We start from the raw sequence: 26842 nt of genomic DNA, 5'->3' as shown, positions 1-26842 counted from the left end.
TCAAGGAGGCAGTGAAAAACATTGAATGATGATTTAGATGTAAATGGAATGGTGGTCTAAATAAGCTATTTTTGTAGGAAGATTCATAGTGAGAATAAGGAGCATGAAAGAAAGTCAAGGAGGCTAATATTCTCCTTATTCTGAAATCAAGAAGTTAGGGAAAAATCAAACACAGGTAATTTGCATCACTGACTGACACTTAAGGACATGGTCCAAACTAACTTGGGGTTCTTAGTCAGTTTCACTTGAATACCTACTTTCTTTTCCACAGAGTTGAATAGGGCATGGTACTAATCTCAAAAAAAATACTTAACAAGTCAGACTTGTTCCTTTTCAACCATCTGATTTAATAAATGATGATAAAAAGTAAAAGAAGCTACTTATAAAAACCTATTTCTCTTACAAATACCCGCCTGGAGTGTTCAGTCGTTTCTAGGTAGGCTGCAGCTCTTCAAAATCACCCAGGAGGTCGCTGTTTTCCCCAGTAAATATAAAAAAAAAAAATACAGCATAGAAATGGCAATGAGATATACAGAACAGCATATTCTCTTCTGACACTAAGTAGAACATTTCGAAAGGTGAGCAGAGATGTGATAATTAAGATACGCCAGGGCTTGTTTCTGATGCTGATGTTTCTCAGAGCTTTGCCTTTATTTTTTCTCTGAATCTCTACATCAGCAGAGGTAAAGAACAAAAAAATGCTCTTACTGTTTTTTTTTTTAATTTATTTTATTTTTAGTATAAAAACTCTCACTTCATTAAGAACTTAGATTTCTATGAGATGCCTTTATGTAGTTGCAACCATGCCAAGGTTTTTATCAAGACAACGTTCAGTAGTGGTTTTGGTGCTGTCTATAAAGTGTTTGGTCTTCATGAAAGCACTGTAACCTTGATACAATTGGCTGAAAAACTGATTTTGTGTAATGACCAGTAGTGATCACTGTCAATTTTTTGTTAATGACTTGGAAAAAAAAGTAATTTTGGGACTCAAAATTCAGAGAAATGGTAAATGGTCAAAAGTATTGAAGTGTATTTTCGACAAGCAATGCTAAGCTTAGGAAAAATCTGCTGCTAAAAGATGCAGCTTTATGTATGCACACACCTCAGGTGAAAATGTTTGTTCTCTAGCTTGGAATTTGCCTGGGGTACAAGATGAGCCTCTTGGCTCATCTCTTGGCATTATATGTCTTATTAGTCTTCTCTTATATTAGCAGATACTTGGTTATATATATTTCTTCATACATGAACATCTATAGGTTTGGATACATACATCTGGCTTACAGAAAACAAAGTGAAGACCACAGAGGTTTTACATTATTATTCAGTTGTTCCCTTCTCACATTAGAAGGTCATTGTTGCTAAGCACGTATCCTCTGTACTCCTCTGTTCTTTTTCCAACTTTGCATTCATTTTTTTTCCATTTATTCCTGCTGCTCTCGCTTTTTCAGTTTGTTCTTGTGCCTTCCTTTTCTTCTCAACTTCCTTCTTCCTGCTGCTCCTACTTTTTACCTTGCAGGTTTCTTCTTGCTGTTTTCCAGGAGGAATCTGAACAGGAATGTAATAATACACGAGTTCCTTGAAAAATGATTTATCTGTTACAAATTAATATTTGGAATTACTGAGAGACGCTTTCTTAAAGTAGATTTGGCTTATGTGGGACTCTTCCTGTCACTGTGGCTGTGTGTGTTTATTTTTATGTTGAGTGTTGAAAGAAAAATAATAGAACATCTAAATACTTGCCTTCATGAGACCTGTTAACTCTTACATTTATTTCCTAGTATTTAATGTATCAATGTAAGCTATATTTTATAATATAATATAAACTATATTTTCCTCTGCTAAGTTCATATTTTCCTTTGTATTTCTTCCAAATATATTGAAGTTATAATAAATTAGGGAGTAGGCACAGGGAGTTCAGTCCCAGAAAAGAATGACACTTTGAGGAAACATGTATTTAAAAAAAAAAAAAAAAGGCTGAAAGCTGATCTGTCAGCCAGGGTCACTGCAGTGAAATCAGAAGGTTATGAACTGTAAGCAATACAACCTAGGACACAGGACCTGTGGAAAGAGCTTGCAGCAGTGGAAGTAAGGCTGGGGTCCCCAGTGCTGGAGGAGTCCCTCCCAGTTCATTTAACTGCTCTAGAATTATGCTCCAGGGAATCTCTGTCCTCCCACTGTGGCCCTGGGTGTCGATGCTCCTCAGAGCGAAGGAGGCTGCTCTAGAGTTTGCAGTGATTTAAGATGCTGCTCTCTAAGCGTATCTGATTTTTGTTTGGTTGTTTTTTTACCTGTCTGCTCTCCCTTTATGAGAAGGGATAGAGAAGCACTTTAAAAGCTAGTCTTAGAGATTTGTGTCTGGGAATCGGAGCTTTTGCTGGGCATTCTGCAGTGCAAAATGGGACTAGCTGGCAAGTGCTGCAGAGTGGCTTGACCCAGAGGCCTGCGCCCTTCTGTGCCTGCCTCAGTGCCCAGCTTCTTGCTGCTTTGCACCTCACTGCCTCTTTCAGCTTATGGAGGAGCACCTGCTTCCCACCAAAATGAGACTGCCTCAGTGCTTCCTGAGGAGCTCTGTGTTGTGGCTGCAAGCGCAGCTTTGTGCCTGCTTGGCTGGAGGAGGAGGCCAGCTGGGTGAGGTGAGGAAGCTGAGGGTGCGGGCTTCTTGGAGCTGGGGCCTGATTGGGCTCACCTGCTGCCCCTCGTGAGGTACTTGCTGCTTTCACTTGCTGCAACATGGCAGGTGGAAGCTGCTCCTGTTGTTTTTGTCAACCTGCCAGAAAGCCTCCATGAGCAGCAGCTTCTCCCCATGCCTGCCTGCATGGCTAATACTTGGTCAAATCTAGGAGAATTAAGAGAGGGGCTGGAGCCCCTTATGCAGCACTGCTGAGGTAAGCCTCCAGCTGGGCTGAGGGGACTGTGGGGAAGTGCCCCTGAGGGAGGAGCCCTGCCCTCAGAATGGGGCTGCAGGCACCCTGAGGTGGGGCTGTTGGGCTGGGGCAGCGAACTGTGTGGTAGCAAGTGACACAAGCTGGGTAAGTCTTTATTCTTGTTTTTATATTTTCATCATGAAGGAGTTGTTTCAATGTATGTTTGCACCCATGAATGCCATTTATTGTCTCTGCGGGCCCACCTTTCAACCTGCTGCCGTGTGGGTTCTGCTGGTTGAGGTGACCACTGGAGGCAAGCATCAGAGCCAGGCAGAGGTTATGGTTGTCTGTGCAGGGCTGGTCTCCAGGGAGGCCTTCGTCCTTCTCAGGAGGGGTGGGTGGGCTGGTGCTGCTGGCTGTCCTGCAGTGAGCAGCTGGGCTTGCTCCCCTGTCCCCTCAACTCTGAGGGCCTGCCGTCCCCTTCCTCCATCTTGTGCCATCTCCTAACAGGTACTTTTTATCCCTCTGGTTTTTTTTTTTCTGGTTTTCTTGGAAAAACACAAACCTTTCCAAACCCAATATGGCCAAATCGTTGTCAAAGTAGTATGGTATTGATCTGGGCAGTAAGTTTTTGGATACTGTGGTGATTGCCTGTTCAGACTAGGAACATTGCCATCTAGAGGTAAACCTGTTCTATTAACGTGTTAATGTTTATTTTTATGTAATATTCTCACGCCTTGTTGCTTTGTCAAATTGTAAATGGGGTAAAGTTATTGTTTTAATCTCATTCTAGGTAAGAGAATTTACTCTGTCATGTAATATATTGGCTCTTTGAAGAAAAACTTATGTTTGGTCTTTCTGTCTCTATCTTATTCCTTGCTCCACCTGAGTTAATCAGAAACACAAGAATCTTATTTTCTATCTTCAGTTATGGTGAAAAAAATGCAATGGGTACATCATCAGGACTGCAGTAAGCCTCTAAACAACAACAACAAAAAAACTAGATTAAATGTTAAATCTTCAATACAAACAGCTATTAATTTCTAATAAATGATCTTTCCTAATCAATTTAAATGCTGCACTGACTGCTCTCCTAAAGGCTGAGGCTTACACTTCACAGTTACCTGTGGACAAATGGTACAAGGCTATGATATGAAGCATGGGAAACTGGAATATGAGACAAGGCGTGCTGCGAGCTTGGAGCTGCTGCTTGCCTCCTGGATAACCTCACACAAGCTTTGTCTCTCAGAAATTCTGCTGCCTACTGTGAAGAGCCCCCAAAAATCCATCTTTCTGTTTCTAGGTACTACCTTAGAGCAAACAGGTGTGCCTAAATCTCAATCTGTTTATTGCAAACATATGCACTAGTAAGGTGTATTTGGAGAAATTCTGCTTCACTAGGGTGGTCTAGAGAAAAAAAATCTAGCTACTGTGTCTGCTTGTTAATACAATTTGCAATTCTTGACTTCTGATTAAAAGAAAAATAGCCATGAATCTTCCACTGATATTTAATTTGTGCGGTTACAGCATTTCTGATTTAGTGGTGCTTGCTGTATCTTTTTTGAGGTTTAATAATTGTGGGATTGGTTTCAATAGAAGTTGATCATTACCATTTGAAAAAAAAACCTAATCCCTAAATACCAGAATTCTCCTTGATCTTTGATCTTAAGTAAGAAACTGCTAAGCATAAGCACAAAAATAAAAGTGTCTGGACTCATTCATTCTCTTTTGCAGTAATTTATAGTAATATACTAAGCCTTTGTGTACCCTTGCTTCATCTCTTACTGTAATAACTAGAAAAGTGTGTTTGATGATGTTCAGCAAGTTGCTAAAAGATCTTTTTGTTCATTAGCCATACCTACAGGAAATTCTGCCTTGTGGTGTTGCCTGACGTTATTACTGCTCTTTTTGGATATTTTGAATGCTGTGTCCACCCTTGTTGGCTTGGCTGATGTTCTTTATGAGTTAGTGTGCAGCTTCTGTATCCTAGAAAAATTGTGCCAATTTGCATGTGCTTATACAAGGTGATAAGGGAGTACGGATTCATCTTCTGGTAAATAGCTGAAATTCTTGTAGTAATTTTTGTTACCTCAGATGTTTCTCATAAGAGAAAAATTGGTGTTTCTTCAGGATTTGCATGCTAAGATATCACCTCAACTGCTGCAGTCCACAGCTGTACAAGTACCCCAATTGTACAGCTTCATGGGTACGTGAAGATAACTTGAAGTTGTGTGAATTTACTGGTGATTGAGAGCTGAGGAAAAGATTGGCTATTTTCCTCTCTAAATTATAGTTTGGGATTCATGCTAAGAGTTAAATCAATGTCTGCAGATTGCATAAAGAATTGCTGTTTGCTCTGTGGGCTCTTTTTCTTTTTGTCTTGTAATTATCTGTTGATGTAGTTGTTCCTGTGTTGTTTTATTGTTTTTTCTTTTTAATACCAGACAGGCTGTTTACTATGCTAAGAGTCCCTACTGTTTCACTTTATCCTAAGACTGGCTGTTGGACCAATGAGAGGTAAACAGCTGAGACCTCAGGACATGCTTTTCACCAGGACTTAATTGTTCTCCACTACTACAACTGTAATTTTCAGTGCTGCTGCTATGGAGGGGTTATAAGGAATAGGAGTGTTCTACCACAAATCAACACTGTGTGTGAATGAATCCTCCTGTATGTAGATACAGGTCACTTAGCAGTTGACAACATATGATTTTATGTGCAAATGAATGACTATTGAACTGCCTTAACTTTATGCTGATGATACAAAGCAATCTGTAGCACAAGACTGGCAGCGCTTACTGTATTACATTGTGTCTGAACCATGACTGAAACCAGTTGCTCTTGTAAGTACACAGTCAAAGTCATTCCAAGAGAAAGGACAGAAATTTGCTGCCATAGGACTTACAATGTCAACTTTTGCCAACTGCTTTTTTCTTAATCTTTGATTGGGAAGTCTCTTCTTCCTCTCTGATGTACTGCTTTTTAGAATTACTTGTTTTTACTCTGGACTTTTATTTCTGCATTTCCTGGTGGCTAGAAGAGCTCAAAAGACTGGGGCTGTTTAGTCTGGGGAAGAGGAGGCTGAGGGGAGACCTCATTGCTCTCTTCAAATACCTGAAAGGTGACTGCAGTGAGAGTGGGGTTGGTCCCTTCTCAGTGGTGACAGGTGACAGGACAAGGGGAAATGGCCTCAAATTGCACCAGGGGAGGTTTAGGTTGGACATCAGGAAAAACTTCTTTACAGAAAGGGTTGTTAAGCACTGGAACAGGCTCCTCAGGGAGGTGGTTGAGTCACCATCCCTGAATGTGTTTAAAAACCATTTGGATGTGGTGCTCAGGGACATGATTCAGCGGTGGGTTGTTAGAGTTAGGGTAGTATGGTTAGGTTGCGGTTGGGCTTGATGATCTTGAAGGTCTTTTCCAACCTGAATGATTCTATGATTGATCCAGATTCAGGCTGTAAATCCTGTCTTTAGAGAATAAAAATAAAAGGAGGAGGAAAATGGGGGAAGCAATAATAAAATTGACTATCGCAATTTGAACTGTAGATGCCAATTGGAAAAAAAATAGCTTAGGAAAGTGAAGGAAAACCTTGAGGCTTGATTTAACTGCTACCTTAACCTCTCACTATGTTTTGCACAGCTGTAAGCCCTGAAACTCTTCAGAATAATTTGTCAGTGCTACATAATGAACAGCTCATGTAATTGTAATGGCCCTCGCAGGCAGCTGCTTCTCCCCTTGGAGATCACTCGTTGCCTCATTACTGAGACTGGTGAGTTCCATTCTCACTTATGCTACAATGGAGATCCAAAGACTCATTCATTGGTGCCTTGCATATTTAATAATGGTGAATATTTTAATAATTGTAGATTCCTTTCTGTAATTTATGCAACTTACCATTCAAAGATCTTTTGGAAACTCATGGTCTGATTTTTATTTTAGGAATGATGTGAATCCATAGATTCTCATGACTTTAGCAGCAGCAGCAGAAAGTTCTTGGCTTTATATGGGAATTAACCTACAAAAAATGACATTTCACATTTCAGTATGAATAAGTTCAGTATGAATGTTCTGTGAAGACCTATTTGGAAGGGTTGGTGGTTTTTTTTTTTTTTCTGAATATGACTCTAAGAGGTACATTTGCAGACACAGAGGTTTTACTTTGCTCTTTGTCTTGAGGTGAATTGATCTAGAGTGAGCAGTTGATTTTGAGTACTTCTCATTGCCCACTGCTCTTTTTGCTAGAATTTTGGAGTGGTCAAAAAAAAAAAAATCACTCTGAATGTGGAATATGATAGAGCTTAGCATAAGTTTTATGTAAAACATTTTACTTACCAGAATGAGGGATAAAGCCAAACATTATTTTTGTGATCCTAGTTGAATATTTTATTTTGGTTTTCTTTTAGAGACTGATTCTGCTTTGAGGTCATTTGCTATAAATTCCACTGAAGCTGCTCTCCTTGAGCACTTGAAGTAAATAGATACTGATAGACTTGTGCAGGCTATATAGTGAGTTGTAGAGAACAAGCTGTGTTATCAGTCTTTCCCTTGTGTTTCCAGAGTCCCTGGTACTTGGCAATACTTCAGACAGAAACATGGCGTTAACTGGCTACTTAATACCAATTTATAGTTGTTACATATCACCCAAATGTCCAAAGGCTTGGAAAACCTAACCATCTGGTTAAGTTTTCTGCGACATCACCATGTGTCTTGCTTCAGGTAATGCATTTCCTGTAACGTATTTTCTTCTAAAATCCATTCAGCCTGGAGTGTGTGGTTTTGCATTTAACTCGAAGGGATTGATATGTACCTGGACAAGAAAATTAATGTAGTGTTTTATCTTTTTTCTCCATTTAAAAAGATCTCATCAAGCAGAAGGCACTTTGACAACAAAAGTAAAAGAAGGGTTGTGTTAGGGAAGTGGGGTGGATGGAGTCTTATTTCTTTCATATGAAGAATAGGAATAATTTATTGAAACCTAGAAGCATTACTTGTGCTTTTACTAGAAAGAAGTGTAGTGAGTCCAAGGTGTCACTCTGCTGGAAGTGTACAAAATCCCGTTCTAAGTAATGTGTTCTTCCTAAGGAAAGAAGAGCAGACACAGGGCAGAAATTATGCATCAAGCCCAGCTTAGCTAGGTGGTGGAGGGCAAGCTTTGTCCTGCTTTGCTCTGCGTGGCCTCACCTCAAGCACTGCATGCAGGTTTGGGCACCGCAATGTAAGAAGGATATTAAAAAAAAAAAAAAAAAAAGCATCTGCAGAAGGGCAGCAAAGATGGGGAAGGGTATGAGGGCAAGGTGTGTGAGGAGCGGCTGACGTCCCTTGGTTTGTTCAGCCGAGAGCAGAGGAGCTGAGGGGAGGCTTATGGCGGCTGCAGCTCCTCCCGGGGAGCAGAGGGGCAGCGCTGAGCTCTGCTCTCCGGGGACAGCGATAGGGCCCGAGGGAACGGCATGGAGCTGTGTCAGGGGAGGGGCAGCTGGGGGTTAGGGAAAGGTTCTGCACCAGAGACTGGTGTGCACGGCCCCGAGTTGCTGGAGTTCTAGAAGCATTTGGACAATACTCTCAGACATAGAGTTTGATTTTTGAGTGGTGCTGTATGAAGTCAGGAGTTGGTCCTTATGGGTCCCTTCCAACTTGGAAGACTCAATAATTCTATTCTATAATTCTATTAAAGTGCCTTAAAAATGCTTAGACGCTTTTGTAGTCAGACATTTTAATCTTAAGAGAAGAATCTGACAAGGGATTCCTGACGGTATAAGCAGGCAGCAAGAACTGTTCTTTTTCACTATGAATATGGTCTAGAGAGGCCACTGTTGTTGGGCTACGGTTGTCAAGAATTTCCACTATGATGCTTCACTGTGTAAGACAAAGTAATGGACAATAATGTACAATTAAGATGCCTGACTGAAATAGAAGCAAAGGAAGTGGAAACCTAGTCTAAGTCTTGTTTTCAGAACTTTTCATAAAAGTTAAAATGAAAAGAGTTTTAAGTTTACACACAAAAAAAAGTACTTAGAATTGCGGAGTGGTCAAAGCAGATTTCCATTTGTATAGTACTACATTCAGGCTTTCTGTCAGCTTTCTTTGTTCAGATCTCTAAAACTGAAGACCAGCTCTTAGTCAGGTTGGGTCGGGCTGTTTTTTTCAGAACAGTTTTCTTCTGAACATCTGTGCTGCAGCTGTGGCTCAGTGCCATTGGTATCACCGAAGAAGTAGCCCAACCATGGATGAGAGAATAGCTTTGGTTCTAAATTTGCCTTTTTAGAAAAAGCGATTATGGTTTTTAACTACCTCACTCCGAGAGAAATCTGTGACTTGTTGTCACAGTCTCTTCTGGCAACTGTTACAGATTTCTGCTAGTCTTATAAAAAGTGTTCTTTCTCAGTGTCTAGGGTGGTGAAAAGAATGACTTAGCTTAAATAAGAGCTACTGGCTTCATGCTCCAATTGGGAATTGAGGGTTGAGTTTGTTGTTAAAGACTTTTTACAGGCAAAAGTTATGATAATGTGTTGTTTTGGTTTTGTTGGGTTTTTTTTCCTGAAATCTGTTAGCAGCCAGCAGCAGTAATAGGACTTTTTTAATTAATAAAAGGTTCCAGGTAACTTATGAGCCAGACTGGAGCTGCTAGATCAGTACTGCCCATTGTCTGACCTGTACTGCTAGGAAATTCGTTCTTTTTTGTTTGTTTTTAAAAAAAAGAGGGCAAGAGGATCTGTAAAATAGTGCTCTCACTTCCTGACACAGCCCTAGGAGACAATTTTTTTGCTGGCGTCAGCTAAATTTTAAGGTTAAACTGTAGAAGTAAGCAGCAGTAAATAATCTTTCCAATGTGTATTTAAGGGACTCACCTCCCAAAAGAAGGAACCTCAGACCCAGAGAGGAAGGAGCAGAATTTTGTTTGAAACAAGCAAGCTATTCTGCTGTGCGTGTTCAGCGCTTTTCTCTGCAGAGCTGCCCCGTGGTATGGCACCTTAAGGCACCAGCAGAGAGAGCCATTGTTTCAAGGATGTGTAAAAGCTCTATAGAACGCTACAATTTGCTGTCAGGGCACAGCACTGGATTGTGTTACTGCAAAAGCTCATGTTACTTTTTAGGCAGAAAAAAAATTTTAAAGGAAGGACCTTCTTTTATGCCTCTCCCCACCTACAAATATCTGGACAACGTTGCATAAGGATCACCTAACAGTTAGAATGATGTACTTGGTGCTTCTGCATTTTTATACACCTTGCAGGATATAGCCTGGAGTGAATGACTTAGCATATGCGCAGAGCTTTTTGTCTTAAAGAGTCGGGGAAGTCTCATTTCCCTTGGGATGTTGGGCAGAAAAGGGCTGAGGGAAACATGAATTCCAGTATATGCATGTATGAACCTCATAACTTATGTCAAATGTGGTGGAGATCAAATTGAGTGTAACAGTATGAACAGTTCTTTCTGAAGTTGTTAGTTCTGTTGAGGCTTAGAACATCGTCAGCGCTTTTGAAAATTCTGCATCTTTAGTGTGGGAGAGTTGCTATTGTCCTCTTCTGAGCTTCCTGCTGAGAGAGACTAGTCTTGTTCTGGTTGTAAAGCTGATAATCCAAGTTCAAGAAGGAACGCAGCATTCCCAGCTGTTCTCTTCTCTGTGACTATTTGTAAAGCTAAAACAGGCCATGTGTAGCTGCTTGGCAGCTGCTTGGCCCGCAAAGTCCCATATATAGGACTTCAGCGCTGGAACAAATTTCAAGAGGAAGGTTGACTGAAGCTGTAATTTCTCACCTTGCTGAATGCTGGAAGCTTCCTGAACTCTGGAACAATTGAGGATAATCTTAGTTGGTGGATGATTTCTTACCTTGCCAAACCTTTGTAGTGTGGGGGTAATGAAATCTGAAACCAGGCAAGTTTTGCATGGTTCTGAATTTCATCACAAATCACATCTTGCACTTCCCAGTTCTTCCCTGGGGGAGAAAAACTCTCTCCAGAAAGGAGGCAACGCCTGCATAGTTCCCCCATGCTGGCTGATTATATTGACTTAATCATAATTGAGGAAGGAGTCAGATACCAGCTTGTATGTGATACTGGCATGTAGAGCCCTGCACAATCTAAATCTGGTCCTGTTCTGATGAGACAGCAAGAAGAAAGTAGTGATGGCAGTATGAAAAATAGCTTTGCTGGCATCTCTTTTAGTTGTCTCTAAAAGTTGTGAACTGCAGATTGAAGAGCAAGGAAAACACCTTTTGGCAAACAGAACACGTTTAAATACTCAAGAAATAGTGGTTTCGGGAGATCTACTTCAAGCATCAAGAAACTACAGTATATGCTAAGAGAAGTTGAACCTATATGGCTCAGACTACAGAATATCTAGAGGTAGAGATTCTTTAGAAAAGATTATTTTCTTCCAAGGACAACCGCAACACAAAAAAGATTTCCCGAGATTATGATATTTTTTGCATTTGTTTGAGCCTTCAGGAACTCCTAAGCTGGAAAGAATTTCCTCTAATATCTTTGCAGGTTTAATTCTTGTTATTTCATATTGTGGTAAGTTTAAGGACTTGATGTCACAGAGCTAACCAGACGCAGAAAGAATCAGGAACATAATCAAGGAATGAGTGCTTGCTGCTCAGGGCGATATTAAGGTATTACTCTTCTTTCTGCTCTTCCCACTTCTTTGCAGCGTCACCAGAAAAGCACAGCTTAAAAATAAGGGGAAAGGATTGTAAGTGCCTTGTTCTGTTTCTACAACAGTGAATAATACTGGGAAGCACTCGTGAAATTAGAATAATGGGAGAGTTCTCAAGTTATCTCGAATCAGGGTTTTACAAGCACCCCATCAAAACTGCATAGCCTATAATGGAAAGCCTTTTATTTACATTACTGGAATCCTGCAGTATTTTTGGCATGTTGGGATGCATCTTATCTTTCTCACCTCTTTTTCACTGTCCTTTAAAGACTTTTCACCTTTCTATGACCTTAATGATCTGAGATTTCAAGCCTTCAGGAACTTCAGCTCCTTACCACAGTATCTGCGCTGCAGGAAGTAGTACTTTGCCTTGAAAGATCTAGGGACTTTTGGTAGGCTGTTGTAAGGAGGAAGAAAAGGAAAAGGAACTAACATAAAAATGAGTTCTGTGGAAACAGCTCTAGAGGGAGTTTTCAGAGCTGAGATGTTCAGTTGTTATGGGCTTACTAACAAGAAATTCCATATGTGTGGAGTTCAGAAAAGAGAAATCAACTAAGAGATGAAACCCATGCTGTGTGAAAAGGTGTGCTTTAGGAACTTCCCTGGTGTGAGCAATGGGTAGCTGGGAGAGTTAAGAGGTTTAGCTAACAAATGCTGGAGAATAACAGATAAGAGAATGAAACTGCCTTACTAATGCACTGCGCTGTTTTCTTTAGTGTTAAAAACAGCAGGAGAGAGCTGGTATTGCTCAGTGCTAGCAGTTCTTGTCTGATACATTCACGAAGGTTTTGTACATGTGAAGTACAAAAAAGAACATGTGAATCTTTTCCGTCAGTTTTCTTTGTTGAACTTTGCTCCATTCCATTGTCCTCCTCTTGGACTTCCGTATGCTTGAAGTTTGGCCTAAGTTACCAATTGCTGTACCACTGCAAGCATGGCTTTCTGGGTATGATCTTGGGTGCCGACATGTACAGGTTGAGCCTGAAGTGACCTCCGCAGCTGGCCAGCAAAGATGTTATGGCTTACTCCAGTTTTCCAATTAAATCAATTGTGTGACTGGGCTGCTGGCAGCATTAGAGTGATTTGGAGGTCACTGTTGCATAAGTATCTGGGTTGGCTTTCCACGTGATCTGTGTGATGCTGAGCTTCTACCGAGACAGTTACTTAGAATAGTAAGCACTGCGTTTAAAAGCTGCTTAAAAGAAGGAAGTGCTGGGTTTTGGTACCTAAAGAGTTACAGAAGCTTTTCATATAGTGAGCATCTTAGCAAGAAGTGGCTTTCTGGATTCATTTTAGTGATGTGTGACATGCCCTTGATACTTAAGACTCAGTTAAAGGTGATATTTGTGCCTTGCTCTTGTTTAAACAATGAGGAATTTATTGCTCTGTGACACATAAACCCAACAACAACCAAAAAGATATTAGTCCTGGAAAACATGTAAGGTATGAGAATAAGAACAGGAAGACAAAATTTGATTAGGAGTGAGTAGTCTTCTGTTCAGAAAAGTCAACATATATCTAGCTTTTTTAAAAAACACTTTTAATCTGAAATTTAGCTTTTGAGCTGCAGTTTAAAAAAATGTAGCGTTTTTCCTCAAATTTCTGAACTGAAAAAAACATGCATAAAAAAATAATAAAACAAGGGATAAACTGGCCGTGACTCAAGACTTGGGGAACTAAATTGAGCATTAAAATAGATTTGTACCATCAGTTTCCTTAGACGTGAACGTTGCCAGGTTTAACAAGAAAGTACTGAAGCAGAATGACAGTTTCTTATTAACTCAACAAGACTTGTCTAGCTATTTCCATGCTGCTTTCTCTTGCTCATTAATGACCTTCTACACTATAAAAAGAACAATTCAAACACTCTAAGCCCTTGGGAAGACCTTTTTATATGGTCTATCAGATGCTAAATGGCCTGCTAGCAGTGAAGAAACAACCCTGTGAAATGCTGATCAAATTTTTTTCTTGTTCTTTTGCCTAGACAAAAAAATTATAACTGATTAAATTGTCTGTGGCAAGATAACAAATGCAGGTGACACACTAAGCCTGAGTCACTGATGTCTGCACTTCATTCCAACTAAATCCAAGTTGACTTCAAAGTAATGGTGTCACAGCTGTAAGTAGCTCAGAAAGAAGATAAAGCTGTCAAACTTTCCACAAACACCACTGTGAGTGAACTGCCTAGAAGGAAAATGTTTGTCGTTGACCCATTATTCTAAAAAAGCATAAAGTGTAGCAGGAAGGAAGTTAAAATAACATGGATGTAAGTGATTGCTTCCTTCATGTGCTGGCTGGGTATCTCAAGGGGGTAAATGAATTCCTTTGTTAGAATCTGAGCAGCTTCTTGCAGATGGAACTAAAAAGCAAATGCTGTCCAGGTCTGCTTTGTTAGCCTGGAGATTACTGCTGCAGTTGCTTCCTTTCAGCTGCATAGAATTGCATAAATAATTCCTAGTAGTGACTGTAGTAGAGACAGGCTGTGAGTAGCCAGGTTACTTGTAACAGAGCTGCTCCCTATGATAGGGGAATTGGTAAACTGTGATTTTTTGACAGAGAGTTAACTTCCTTTTCATTGAGTCCAGTGGGCTCTACTCATCTGTCAGTATGGGAGATGGCTGCAGGAGGAGCAGCTCCTAATACCTCAAGGATTAAGCCTGTGTAAACTCAGTGCAGTGGAGCCTTCGAACATACGCTGTTTTTTTGTTCTAAGGATCCATTGTGCATTTCAAGTGCAGGAAATTTGCACTGAAAGCTGTTGATGACTTTCAAACTTTTTAGTAGTCTTCAGTGTTGTCCCAGATAAATCTGAATTTGTAACAGTTTCTAAAGTGAGATGAAAATTGAATTTTGGTTTTGTTTTGATTTTTATCTGAATTGGGAATTGATAGGCATGAGGAGAGATCCTACGCTCGGCATCAGTGCAACTCTATGGAATCTAGAAGTATCTAGGCACCTATGTAAAATCAGAATAAATGCCTGCACAATTCCCTTTGGACTGAGATTAGTGATTTGGCATGATACGAAATCCCTATCCTCTAACCTGAAAAGCTTGCAGCTGTAAAAGAAACAGTATTTAATAATAGACCAAGACTTGATTTCAATGGAAGCATTGTCTGAGTAGGAACATCAGAGCTCAATTCCAGAGCACCAATAAAGAAATATAATAAAATAGCCTTTTTTATTTATTGGGCACTCAGACTTGAAGACTCCCAGGTGCCTATTAGTCTAAGGGCTTGTCTATTCAGGAAAGTTAGTGTGCAATAAGTTGGAATATGAATTTACAATGCACCAGTTCCTCTGCGTTCCCCCTGTGCTTGAATATTCTTAGTGCACAGTAATGGTGCCTTTCTCTGTGGCAGCCCTCTCAGCTTTGAAAATAAAGTAAATCGCATTCTACTTAATGCTAGTGTGGTGAGTGCATGCTGAGTAGCCAATGCTCCCCAAATCTGAACTCATATTTTCTCCTCACTGCTAAGGGACTTGGATGAAGTTAAGCAGAATTCTGCCTTTGTCCCCTAAGATAGGTTTGATTCTGTTTACTTTTTTAGAAAGGAGGAAAGTAGTGTGCATTCAATAGCCCCAGTGCTTTAGCCTTCAGTACAACTTTGGGTATGTAGGGGTTTAGATCAAGGACCTTGAGTATAATTACACGTAGGGAGTCATTTTCAGTGATCTTTTACAACTGACAATCGCTGAAAGAGTTTACCTGCTTCTTAGTCCATTTTGCACACTATGTCCTTGAGCTTGGACAAAAGTGCAACTTGGTCTGTTGAACTGCATTAATCTGTAGCTTTCAGAGACACCATCCTGACTTTGCGTGTCTGTGAATTCAGAAACAGTGCTGCTGTTTTCTAGCGGAAAAAATGAGGAAGAATCTAGATATGGGTCCATGCACTCAACAAATGATGCCGCAGGAATTAATTTCATTTTTGCGTAACATACCTTTAACTAGCTCATTTCCTGAGAAGGACTTGCTTTCTTGTCTGATTCTGCTCTCCTGTGCACTAGAAAAAGAAACATACTAATGCTGAAGTGAATTACTGATTTTTTTTCTCCCCAACTCTCTTGTAAAGCAAGTGAGAATTATTCTGCCCAGTGAAGAACTAAAGGAGCCTGAAAGAAGTATTGCTAGTCATTTGTCATATTATGGTGTGTGGAGAGAAGATTCAGCAATGTGATGAGATGGCTGCGATGGTTGTGGGGGCTGCACCTAGAGTTCACACACTGTCCATTGCATAGCCCTCTCTGTAGGAAATCCGTCATAATTCCAATGCCATGTGACTGGAGAAGGCAAAAGATGAGTGGATATCAATCACAGTGAGTTGTCTTCCTGGGGTAGCTGTGGTGAACCAGTTAGCATTAGCTGTTGCTGGAGACTTTCTGGTGATGTTTGCAACATATTTTTGCAGACAGAGTAAATCAGGGAGAAAAAAATATATACGTTTCAATCATGCTGGGAGAAGGCTTTCATCCAAGCTGAAATTTGCCTCGACAAACTGATGTAGTATATGGAGCTTGTCCCTGCCTGTGATGTTTGTAAAGCTGTGCTGAGCATTGATCTGATTGGGATGTACTGGAGCTTGTGATCTTCTGTGCTGTAACTGTGGTGAGGATCGTGTGGCTACAATACGCAATTGTTACTCCACTTAATTAAGTGGGGTAACCCTTTCTTTTGTCCTAAAGTATTTGATCCCCTACGGAAATTCTGAGTACGGGAAGGGAAAGGTATTTGACCTTAAATGACTTGCACAAAGACCAGAAGAGAGACTGTTGGACTAGGTCTTACAAGCATCTTGTCTCCTGATCCTCTGCATAAGTCAGTAGACCATATACATCTCCATTCATGCTGAATGAATTCTCAAATTGTGCTACGTTTCCTCCTTTGAATAATAATCTTTTTAATTGAAAGGAAAATGAGAAAACAAGGTGATGACAGCACAGAGAAAACATTGGAAAGTGAAGAAAGAAGAGTCTGGGAGTAACAACATGCTGATGTTCCCATGTTAATGAATCAAGAACTTTCTGGCTGTTGTAGCAAAAATGGTGGTTGCTGCAGTCTGCAGAGATCTGGGCGCTGTGGGGACAACTTCGAAACTGAACAGCAGTAGTCTCGATGTTTATTCTTAGGGAATGCTTCCAGCTCTCTTCTGCAAGGTGCGCAGTGGTCTCAAGAGATGCAGAATGCCCCTGTGCAGGTTTAAGCGTGTAGTTAATTAATCTGAAATCCCTCCTGTCTGGGCTGACTACTTAAGAGAACTTTAAATAAATAACTGAGACATTGATCTCAAAGAAAATAGACAGTACTCACAGTTATATCATTAGGTTTATGTGTGCCAAGATGGCATGAAAGTGCCCTTAGTGTGTCCTCTAGCTCCACTTCTGCTCTCCTTTTCACCCAAGGACAACTACCAGTGATTCTAGTAGCTTTTACATCGCTTTTTCTTTCACAGCATGTTTTGTTGTAACTGCATTCACCTCCCCTGCTCCCTCTTCTGTTTTAAGGTCAGTCATCTGTGACAGATACTATGTTCTGTCTGGTACATGCAACTAAGGACTGGTGATTTTAGGGAACATGGTTTTAATTAGCTCTCCTCCTCTCCTCTGGTTGCTGAATGGAGCTGTCCTCAGGTGGGATTTTTTAATGGTACTACTGCTGTCTCTGTTACACAAGCTGGAGTTCGGTTTTGCAGAGTAAATGTGAGACAAAAATGAAACTTCCTCTAGCAGACTTCATAGAGCTGGTCAAAACATTTGAAATTCGTATCAAGTCATTTTTCACATGTCGGCTCTTGCAGCTTGTCTGATTTCACCACTTTTTTATTATTTACCAAGTTATTTGCTGATGCTGTTTGCATGTCTATGCAGTGGTGGTACCTAAGTTGCCTTTTTGTTACCTCTATAGGAACTGGTTTCCTGAGAAATACGGAGAACCCCAAGCTTTCCCTTCTTCCTTTTTATCAGTGGTATCACTTCTCATGTTTAGCTGACCTCTGACTAAGTGATACAGTTTGCTACTTTGTCAGAAGATATTCTTTCTTATTTTACATTTTTTTATTTTAATTCTTTTTAATCTTGTATCTTATTTTACTTTTATTTTTATCTTTTGCTGAGCTTTTTTCTGGCAAAATGATCATTTGCCTAGCTCATGGTGGAGCTAGGCAAATGCCAGGTGTGACATAAAGGAAGCAGGGAAAACAGAGCACATGGCAGACTGGGGAAAACAGTAGTGTGGGATTGCCTGCTTTGGCACGGTCAGCTGTTTAGCCTGGCTCACTGAAGTGTGCTTGAAGTTTGTGAAGGGGTAAGCTTCCTCCCTCCTGTTTAGGAGAATTATCCTTACCTTGGCAGCAAAGTGAAGAGCGTGACTGAAAACAGTACTGGGCCAAGAGGCAGCAGTAACTGAAACATCTAACCACTGATTTCCTTTCCTGGGCTCTGGATGTCCCTGGAAAGGTACTGGTGTGGGAGGGAGCAACTCTCTGTGACTTCATGGGTATTTTCCAGAGTAAAACGCATTGATCGTAATTGTTCAGGTTTTCTTTAACCTAAGGCCTTGCTTTAAGCTATTTAAATACACTCTGGAAAAAGCTATCTCTAGTTTGAGTATACCAGCCTCTTATCTATACAACCCCCAGAATCTCCTATCTCCAAGGTAGTCGTTTCCAAGATTTGAGTGGGTTCCTGTAAAGATAAATTGCATCAGAGGTATGACCTTTATCCTTTGAGCTATTTAAATAGCTCAAATATCTATTGACTTTATGCCTTGTGATTTCAGTTGCTGAAAAGTGAGCACTAAAGAAAGGAAGAGCTGACCTAGAGCATATCAGATTGGTGATATCTTCATTTATAAAGCACCACAGATACAGATGACATTTTTCTAACAAATTCTTCCCCCAAAACTACTGAATTGTGACTGGATTCATTTAAGGATTCAGTACATCCATATAGAATCAAGCAAAATAAAAGAGTAGTGTCTACTGTAAGTGCTAAAGATATCTAGGGAAAGATGACTATGCAAGCAAAACTACTGGGAACCATTTTTGCCTGGAAATAAGTGTTCCCTGATGGTTCTTAAGACTTCTCTTTAAATTATATATCTGAGTATTTCTGCACCTTTGTGGAAATTTTTAGTCAGAAGAGAGAATTGGAGCCATAACTGATGAAGTCAGGAAGGTGTAATCCAGAGCACCATAGTCAGTACGTTTAGTAAAGAAACTGTTTGCGTTTGTCCCTTAAAGATCAGCAGGCTCAGCATTTACAGAAAGCTACAACAAAGTAGATGGGTCTCAGTGTCATCAGTAGTTTTAAAAAAAAAAAAAAAAGCATCAATTCGCATGAAACTGTGCTCTGGAAGAATCTAATCAAAGCAAAACCCTGCTTTTGTTCTTTAAAGAGGTGTGGGAAAAATACTTAATGTCAGGCAGTGTGATACAATGCCTACCCGAGTTTGGAGGCTGTGTGAAGCTATAATTTAAGAAGTGATTCACTCTCTCATCAGCACTGTGTTAACTCTACCTATTTACTAGAAGTTTTAGTGATCAGAAACACCCAAAGGAGAGCACTAAGCCGGGGACTGTGGGTCAGTGCAAGTATTTTAGATGATGTATTCATTTATTTGGACTTTGTTTCTCCATGGGAATATTAACTGTGTGTTTAGATTATATAAACTGGTGATAGCACTGGGTTTTGTGTTGCTTTTTGCACTGAAATACATTCTGAAAGTGCTAAATGTTATTGTTCTGGTTGCAGATTCAGCTCTGCAGCTGTGTGATAGTGTTATATGATTGTGAGAGAATAAACAGTGCAGGAAGTGCCTTAGTCTTCTTTCCCATTCCTCTAAATACCTATCCAGATTTGGTTTTGTAGATTTGACTGCCATCTCAGACCTTGCTTCTGCAATAAAATTTGTAAGAGTAGATTTCTGTGTGTAAGTTTTGGTGTGTCCTTGACTGTAAGATCCCTTGCACAATGTCTGCAGTTTTGTTAGTCTCAGTATGGACTGTTGGTATTACACATGCGTAATCTTCCTAGTAGATTTCAAACCAGCAAAACGTTCCTTTGGAAGTGAAGTAGTGGGGTACTGTCTTTGTGCATATCTATCATAATTCTACATGTTTATGTGAGCATTCAGATAAAGCTGATGAAGAATAGCTGGTCTGTGAATGAACTGATTTCTGCCTGTCTGCACACACCATTGACTGGTCGGGACATAGATGGTGACAGAAGACCTGCCTAGTTTCTTCAATGTAATCTCTTAAATTGTGAGTACTGTTTTATACCAGTTGCTCTGTGATTTGGAAGTGTCATCCAACTCACTAGTTACCGAATAATTCAATAATTGGAAAATTGTGTGTGCTGTCTTTTTGTTTGTTTTGTTTTACAACTGAAAGCTTCCATTTTCTTGAGTTAGCCAGTTAAGCTGTATATGACAACACAGTAGGCATCACGCTCACAGAAACGGCAGTTGCAAAAATTACAACGTTTATTCATCTATCTCCATATTTGTAATGTTCAGAGGCTTTCCTTTCTTCTGGACTGCTGCCTTCAGGGACTGCATATTTTTCTGTGTATCTGGTCAGAATAATATCAATGATTTACGACAAATGATATATAATACCTGAAATATTTTCAGAAATAGTTCTCATAACTTCAAATATTAAAATTTAGCTGCAGAATGTAGTTCCAGGCTGGCTTAATAGCCAGTCCTTTTCCTGGCTTTGGATGGTGGTGTGATGTCACTGGGAACAATAAGACAGCTGCAGTTTTGCAGAGCAAATGCAGCTGTGTTTCTCTAGTAAGTGAGGTGATCCTTTCTTTAATTTGCTTTTGTAGCTCAGGTTTTATTTTTTAAACAGTACTTGTAAAGTGCTTTGAATTAAATGACATAGAACTCTGTATTACTATGAAATCTGTTCCATCCTGTGATGACGCTGAGCTTGTGTAAGCTGGAGGAGCTGTACAGCAGTGAACCAGTGACATGGCACGTGTCCCTGAGAAACAGAGAAGACCTAGAAGTAGATCAGTTGAGTTCCTGTGGTATTCCACATTATGGCTTTTGCTCTACAGCTCCGCTTTAACATCAGCATGGAAGGTCTCCACAAATGGTGGCAATCTCTGGAAGCAGGAGGTTTTGGACAGTGTTGAAATGTCTTGTGGGTGGCTACAGAGACACAAGTGAAGGCAAACATTCAGCTGGCATGCTAAGCCAAATAAAAGTTTTGGCCCTTTTGCATTGTCATACTGTATGCATATCCTATCCTTTTGATTTTTAACCATCCTACTTCTTCTTGGTCCTGCTTTTCCTTGTGAAACTTTTCCAAGATGTTTTTTCTTACCACAGTTATTTCTACAAACTATCTTTCCAAAGTTTTTATCCTGGGTTAATGTGAACTCTCCCAACTTTGAGATGGATAATGTCTCTATTCTGTATTTCTAAAAGTACCATGCACATTTGTGATATAATAAAATAATTAGCTTGAATAACATAGGAGTTCATTAGTGTTACAGATTTTGGGTGTTATGATCAGAAGGTGGTGGGATGGGTAGCAACTTGCAGAGAAGTACCTATCCTGCTACCTGTTGCTTACATTTAGCAATCCTCACTATTTATCATGGTATATTATAGAAGCTTACTTGTAAATCACTACAGTTTCGGTGTACAGATTGCCTGGCAGGCCTTGCCTAAATCTGACCCAAGGCTGGTACAATGTGATTGTTGAAGATCAGGACTGAGCTGGATTGGCACGGAGGTGTGGGAAGCTCACTTAATGCAAGTTGTAGCTGGTGGTATCAGTGCTTTGCTTTTATGAACATAGAGCTTAACTTTGCTGCCAGCCTGGCAGCTTCCCACCGGGATAATGTAATGCAGCTGCAAGGTTGTTTTGGCTCTGTGCTAACTTTTTCCCGTACCTTTTTTTATAGCCTATCTCCTGCCTTTCCCCGTTCAGTCATAAAAGTTTCTAACATTTGCTCTACTTTTAAGAGCTAGTAAGGGCATGGCAGTTGATAAGAGCCAACACCCTTCCATAAAATTGCACTTTTCAGCAGTGAAATATGCTGCCTTTTCATTAATTTCAAGAACTGATTCTAGAATTATGAGTTTGGTTGGTTTTACTTTTCAGCAAGCTATCCTTTGTACCATTACGGTGGTTAAGTTGCAGTTTGTGTATTTCTGTGACTACTTAAAACTAGACTGAAACTTTTGCAATGAAATAACAACCTACGTTGTTTGAATCTTGGTCCATTTAAAGGGATATGAAAAGATCTGCAACATCTCTTAAAAGACAAGGCTTCTTCAGGTTCTTGCTCCTGCCATATTCATCAAATCAGGACTTAGGCTGACTCTCTAGAGACTAGATGCATAGTCATGAGTGCTGAGCTTGACATGGTTGTCTCAATTGCTTTGTGACAAAAGTAATCATTGATGTCGTAATTCATGTATCAGTTAAGGCAGATTGAGGTGTATTTCAATCTGAAAGAGACTCATCTTCTATTTATCACTCAGATTTCCGATTCTGGAATATCAGTAATGCAGAGAATTTGAAAATATTATAGTAAGCTTCTTCCTTCCATATCTTCAAACCTAGAAGGGCTAATACAGCTTTTCAAATCAGAACAAAGCCTTCTGAGGGCAATGAGGAAGCCGTAAGAATAAACGTAAATCAAAGTTAGCAGCTAGCTGCACTCAACCTTTGGCTACAACCTCCTTACTTGGAACCTGCAACAAAGTCCTCCTTCCTTGTGTGATGTTTTGTTTTGTTTTGTTCCTGGATTTTGACCTTTAAATGAAAAATTAAATTGTTTTGAATTCTTGGGAGGAAACTACAAATATGGATGAATATAAACTGGTTCTTTTCTTCCAACGGCCTTTGTCTGTCCTTGTCTGGGCAATGTGGAATAGGAAGGCAGCAAGAAGTTAACAAATAATGTGTATTGCAAATGAGCGGTCAGTGTCTTGGGGGGGAGAGGGGAATGCCAGGGTGCAGTCCCCAGCATGTAAAGGCAGATGTCTGCAGGATACTTTGGGTTCCTGAGATATTTTTATGAATGAAAGATACTTATGACAGGAATGTATGCCGAAATAGAGACACTCCATTAGTACTGCCTACAACCTCCTTATCTTTTCCGGTAAATCTGCCTCTGAAGATAAATGTTTAATAACATTCCTACTTGGTTGCGCTTGTTAAAAGTAGTTGAACTAATGACCCACGATCCAATAGATCCATTTGTAGTGAATAGCACTAAGGGTTCAATCCTATGTTGCTGATTGAGCAAGATGTCTGCTGAATTTATTGTGTTTCACTTCTGCAGCTCTTGCTCACTTTTCAAGCCCAGTGATTTACCTAGCATTGAACATAGCCCACCTTCCTTCCAGTTTTTCAGTTACAGAAGGGCAATAATTTGCTCACAGATTAAAAAAACAAAAAACAAACAAACAAAATAAGCCCCACATGCCCTTGGGAGTCGGTAGGTGTGGGTGAGTGAGACAGAAGTTTGAGTTGTTGCTTCATTGTGATTTGGTCAGGTAACAGTCCTGTGGTAGTAGCTGAGTACACAAACTTCTGCTGCAAATACCTGTGAATGCGTCTGACATTTCCTTTGGTCAGTAAAACTCGAATGGCTTTTTCCTGCAGACATTACAGAAAGGTGGAAACGTGGCTAAAGTGAATTTGTCTCACACTTCAAACAACTACCTGTGGAATTCTTTCTATTCTGGAAATGAAGTGCTCCTAATCACTTCAGTGGGAATCTGTCTGGTTTAAGGAATGCAGTATCCTGACCTAAGACACCTGATAGTGCTTTTGTAATGAGACCCCCTGAACCACATGGGACTACTTAACCACATGAGTAATTTTATGGACGTTTGTGCAACATGCAGGTTCAGGACAGTGATTTTGACTGCAGTCACTGATTTTTGATTGCAAAGGAATGGACTTAATGCTTAAGTTTGAGTGATGATGACCCCAGTCATTTTCCTGCCACTGCACTGGGGATGGTCTCCTTTGTAATCCAGCTCCTGGCAGACAACAATTGCTTCCATAAATCCTGAGAATTCTTCCAGTAGCTATTTACTCACAATTTTTTGTTAGATTGAAATGACTGTCTGGCCTGCATTCCCAGAACTTCCTGTAATCAAATGTATAAATAAATAAGCTTCCTCCTCTTCTGCTGTCACTCAATTATTTGCTTTGTTAGAAGATTCTGCCATTCAGAGTAATGATAATTAAAGTGGGTGGAATGGTGTGGGGAAACAACTACTTTTGCTAGATGCTTTTCTTAATGCTTTTTTCAAGCATTGCTAGCATGTTTGAAGTGTTTTACTGCCAACTCATATAAGAGGCTTTCTTGTTTGCATCTCTTTATAAGACAAATGCGTTGGATATGGGATCCTGATACCTGTTAGTTTATGCTCTCAAGTTTTGGAGCCCTTTCCAGTAACGCTTTATTGAGGACCCAGACTTAATTGTGTCTAATAGAAGCAATCTTCCCACTATCACTAAACAGCCTTTAATTTAGTAGTTCAGGAGACCAAGTGATGCTCCAGGGAACAGTGAGAGCAAAATATTCCTTTCTTGGTCTGATAATTCTGCCCTGTAATATGATAATGACTAGTACCTTGGAAGATCTGCTATGAAACTGAAGTGATATTTATATGCTTGATTCCCAAAGCTTCATTTTATATACCTCTGCGGAAGACATATGTTCATGTGTGTGTATATATGTAATTGTAAGTGTGTAAAGCAAGCCCAAGACAGAGAAGGCAATAGCCTAAACAGTGACTATCGATGCTCTGTCTCCTTTTTCTCATCCACGATAAAGTCGGCTTGTTTCCATCTTCTGACTTTGTCTATGATAATACAGATGTCCCAATGCAAGCATTCCTATTTAAAACTATACCTTAATCTCTTTTATCCTGCATGGCCTTTTTCATTTCTGTTTAATCTGGCTAGATGCTAATCCACAAGTTTTATTTAAACAAAAAAAAAAAAAAAAAAAAAAAAACCACCCTGTTTTCGCAGATGAGATTCAGTGGTTGTTGCATGTGTCTTCAGGGCTGCCCATTATTACAAGTTCACTGAAAATTTCATCTTCTCCAGAATTACAAAACGTGGCTTCATCTGCACAAACTACAAAGGGGGGTATGTGGAAGAATGACCAAAGCGTTCTTGAAAAAAATACAGCTCCCCATTACTGCAAGGGAAAACTTGTAAGAAAAAAGCAGTTTCTTTTACTAGGCTGGCTGAGATAACTGGGAAGAGGGAGAACAGATAAGCTTTGGGGCCTTGAAGCTCTTCTCCATGTCTGCTAATTCACCACCCACTTAATGCAATATGTACTTATGTTTCCCCATAAATGTTTTATGTATTACTTCATAGTAGTTCTTATAAGGAGATATGGCTTATGCCTTATTACTAATTTCTTGAGTCAAAGAGGTTTCATGTGAATATCTGTAAACATTGACTCTAGTTTCAAAAAGTAATTCAGAGTCTCTGAAATTGAGAGCATCTTAATCAGGTTCTTGTATAGTTCCGCTATGTCTCTAATTTAAGAGAGAGTTTTATTAGTATTATTATTGTTTAAATAAGCAAGCTAGACTGACAGCTCTGGAAGCAGAAATTTCATCTGTTTTTTCTAGAAAGGGGATAGCATAGCTAATTTCTGGGCACACAAACAGAATTATGCAAATAATACTCAAGTATTATTGGTATATTGGTATGCTCAAGGGTGAGACTGGTCAGGACCTGACTAACTTCACACTGATGGAATAAAAACTGTGCAGCAGGACTCTGAGGATTGGTTCCCTGTCTCCTGTGTATGCAGGCAATGCAGGGGAGGCTGTGTGTGTTGGGGGAGTAAACAGGGTGTGTCTTCTATGTTTCTCTGTGGGGAGACAACCAGGAGATTTGGTTATCAGCTGAGAGAAAGCAGCTGTCTCCAGCTGATTCCTGTTAGAGGCTGCCTGAATGTACTTAAACAGACAGTCTCCACAGTTAAAATACTGGCTGTGAATACCAGCTGCACCAAGAGCGGAGTCACAGTCACAAGCACCCATGGAAATGACTGAAAACTCTAGATGGCCAATCTTAATGTGACATTCCATGGTCCAGAGCGTGCCCTTACCCTTTTCATCTGAGACCTCCTTAGTTTTCAAATTCTTGCATAACCTCATTTGTTGCATCTTTTGTGATAATCTTCAAGTGCTGCTATGAAACCCAAGAATAACTTGTGTGTGTGGTTTTAGTTTCTTACTAATGAACAGCTCCCCACAGCCTCTCGGTCTTCCAGAAGGAGATGGTGTAACTTTTTACTTCTAAGGAGGATTGTATACATTGTTTCGTTATAATGTAAAATTAAAATAACATAAATTATCATTTTGTGTCTTTTCAAGTATCTGTAACTTTTCTGCAGTCTGCCAACATGAATGAGAAATGCAAAATGATCATATAAAAAGTCTGTTCTAATTATAAGCATATTTTTATCCATATGAAGGATTGTTCTAGTCACCTTGAAATTTCCCTCTAGAGTATGGCTGCTAAAAATTTCACGTGCTTTTGCTCTGAAATACTAGAGGACCCTTTAGCTGATTGTCCTATAACAATAAATATAAAGACTATCTTGTAAACCAGTAGCATTTACATTTTTTAAATAAGAGGGCAACTTGGTATCTGTGACCCGATGGCTCTTACTTGTTTTTTTAAAATCTTCTTAAATCCTTTGTGTATCTCTTGGCTAAAATGAAAAGGTTAGAAAAAGAAAAAAGAAACAAATGAAACTGCTGTTCTTCGGTACAGTCTGTTTCTGAATATTTGAAATATATAAATAAAAATGAAAATACTTTTTTTTTCCTGCTTGGAAGAAAATCTTTGCTTGGGCTGACTAATTTGCAGGGCAGTTGCTTTTTAAACTGTTAACTCTAGTCTGTTATTCCTTGTCAAATGTGCTGGACTTTTTTTGTCCCAGTTAAAATATTGACATGTATGTTAATTGTCAACATCACTGCTTTTTAATATTTTGACATAAAAAAGCAGATTCCTTTCTGCCTTCGCTTCTGTATAATTCTCAACTATAAGCAGATCATTCTGAGCGTGAAATCATTGTCTTAGGGATGGATCTGATCCTAAATAAACAGATGAAGGCAGAAAGCAGTATCTGTCCACTCTCCTTACCTTCTAACTTTTAACACTGAAGACTGTTCAGGGCTGGGGCCATCGCAGGAAAGGTTTTTTCCTTTTCACAAATGGCAACATTATTGTTTTTGCGGATGAGTTTGGGTCCTGAAGGAGCTGAGTGACCTCTTCCTACAGAGCAGAGTATGGGT

Source organism: Numida meleagris, chromosome 5 (assembly GCF_002078875.1).
Source record: "Numida meleagris isolate 19003 breed g44 Domestic line chromosome 5, NumMel1.0, whole genome shotgun sequence".
Classification (NCBI taxonomy): domain Eukaryota; kingdom Metazoa; phylum Chordata; class Aves; order Galliformes; family Numididae; genus Numida; species Numida meleagris.
The sequence above is the reverse complement of the archived record's forward strand: the minus strand, read 5'-3'. Positions refer to the sequence as shown.